The sequence below is a fragment of the Pongo abelii genome, chromosome 10 (assembly GCF_028885655.2).
Source record: "Pongo abelii isolate AG06213 chromosome 10, NHGRI_mPonAbe1-v2.0_pri, whole genome shotgun sequence".
Lineage (NCBI taxonomy): Eukaryota > Metazoa > Chordata > Mammalia > Primates > Hominidae > Pongo > Pongo abelii.
Genome location: NC_071995.2, coordinates 8,963,880 through 8,966,330, shown reverse-complemented (window position 1 = coordinate 8,966,330; position 2,451 = coordinate 8,963,880). Strand labels below are relative to the sequence as shown.

The 2,451-nt window shown below is 41.2% G+C and overlaps 1 pseudogene; it reads right to left on the bottom strand.

Annotated features, from left to right (window-relative positions):
- Positions 1-1,236: 1,236 nt before the first annotated feature.
- LOC100451732 (voltage-dependent anion-selective channel protein 2-like) lies at positions 1,237-2,211 on the bottom strand (annotated as a pseudogene).
- Between the last annotated feature and the right edge of the window lie 240 nt (positions 2,212-2,451).

The window sequence follows — 2,451 nt, the reverse complement described above, 5'->3', positions numbered from 1 at the left end:
CACTAATCTAGATATTTACTGAAGGTATTTTGTAGATTTCGTTGAAGTCCGTAACCAGTTGATTTTAAGTAAGGGAAAGTATCCTAGATAATCTGGATGAAATTGATTCAATATCAGTTGAAAAGTCTTAAGAGTGGAATTAAGATTTCCCTGATAAACATGAATTTCTACCTATAGACAGCAGCTTCAGCAGCTTCGGCTTCTGCTAGAGGGTCCCAGCCTGCCCTTCCTGGCAGCCTGCCTTATGGACTTTGGAATTGCCTAGCCATGAGCCCATTCCTTGCAGGGTCTTGCTCAGTTGCCCAGGCTGGAGTGCTGTGCCACAATCACAGCTTATTGCAATCTTGAACTCCTGAGCTCAAGCGAGTCTCCAGCCTCAGCCTCCTGAATAGGTAGGACTATAGGCAAGCACCACCACACCCAGTCAATTTTTTATTTTTTGTAAGGATTGGGGGGGGGTCCCACTATGCTGCCCAGGCTGGTCTCAAACTCCTGGCCTCAAGCAATCCTCCTGTCTTGGCCTCCCAAAGCACTGGGATTACAAGCATGAGCCACTGCAGTACATCTTTTAACACAGGTATCACTGAATTACAGGGATATGTGCTGATAAACGTAACCCTAAGCAACTTTGTTTTTGAGCAAAGGTCATAGATTGTATTTACACAAACCTAGATGGAAGAGCCTACCACACACTTGAGCTATATGGTGTAGCCAATTGCTCCTAGGCTACAAACCTGGACAGCATGTTACTGTAGGCAATTGTAACAAAATGGCACATATTTGTGTATCTAAATGTATCTAAACATAGAAAAGGTACCATCAAAAAACAGTATAAAACATTAAAAATAGTACATCTCGATAGGGCTCTTACCATGAATGGGGTTTGCAGGACTGGAAGTTCCTGTGGGTGAGTCAGTGAGTGGTGAGTGAATGTGAAAAGCCTAGGACATGATTGTACATTACTGTAGACTTTATACACACTGTATACTCAAGCTATACTAAATTCATTTTTAAAATTTTTTTCTACAGTTTTCATAAAGGTTTATTTTCTGATTGGTGGGTAGTGCATTTAACAGTTAAATATACTTAAATAATGTATAGGTGACTGCATGGTTGCAGCATATTGGTAACTAGATACATAACCAATTCAACTAGAAACCAGCTAACGAGTAGCTGTTTAAATATTTAAAATATAGCTCTTGTTTAGAGCCTTTGTTTTGATCACCTTCTTTGTGGGAAGAGCCTGCTGATCACAATGAAAATATATTAAAGCCAAATCTTCTGATATCCATTGCCATTTCTTTCAGCTGGATTAAGTCTCCAACTCCAGGACAAACCCAAGTGTTTGGCCTCCTCCATTAATGCACTTTTTATCTAGCAGAGCAGAAAGTGCAAGCTTCACAGCAGGCCTCAGAGTCTGAGTGTAAATGAAATCTCTTTCTTTCCACTCCAATTAAACTAGAGTTGTTGACTTTTGCAAAAATAGAAGCAGTGAAATGCAGCTGATGTTTAGCGGCAATGACAAAATGAGTGCAGTTGGCACTTGATGTCCAAGCAAGGTTTACTGAAGTGTCAAGATTGTCACTTACCTTCTGATAAACTGAGCCTCCAAATTCTGTCCCATTATTGTTATTAGTGTGAAACTCGAAGTCCCCCATCTGGTAGCCCACTGCAGAATTATTCCTTGTCAGCTTTGACTTGGCACTGTCAGTGGTCATCTGGTACCCAGCAAGCCAGCCCTCATAACCAAAGACAGCTGAAGCATAGATTGCAGGTCCAGCAAAATCAAAATTAACATCACAAGCAAGGTTTATGCACTCCCTCTTGCAAGAGGACTTGATTCTACCACTTTTGTTATCTGTGATTGGTAAGAAGGTAGTATCAAATATTAGTTTCAAACCTTGACAAAGCTGGTCCAATTGTGATTTCTGTTCCCAGAGTATTATCAGTGTCTCATTTTTCTGGGAAAGTCACACCATACTCACACCGTTTATATTTGGTCTCCAAGACTTCAAAAGCTTTTCCAGTGTCTGCATTAAATGAACCAGATGTTAAGAATCCCACAGCACTGAGTGACTTTGTTCTCACATCCAGTTTTGCCAACCCCAAACCAAATCCTTTGTTAAAAATATCTCTGGCAGCTTTGCCAAGGTTAACATATGATCAAGAAATCCACACCGGCCATGTGCAGGTCTGCCCATAGGTCGCCATGGTGAGGCCACAGTAAGAGGTGATCGGTGATCTCCTAAGGAGGGCCACGGCCACCACTCCACTCTCAGCTGAGGCTGCTCAGCCTGCTCACAGTCAGGCCGCAGCTGCCGTGAAGTGAAGTCTCTTTCTTCAATAATAAATTAACCTTAGTTTCTTCTAATTTTTTTACTTAATAAACTTTTTCCTTTTTTTGTTAACTTTTATTTTAGGTTCAGTGGGTACATGTGCAGGTTTATTACA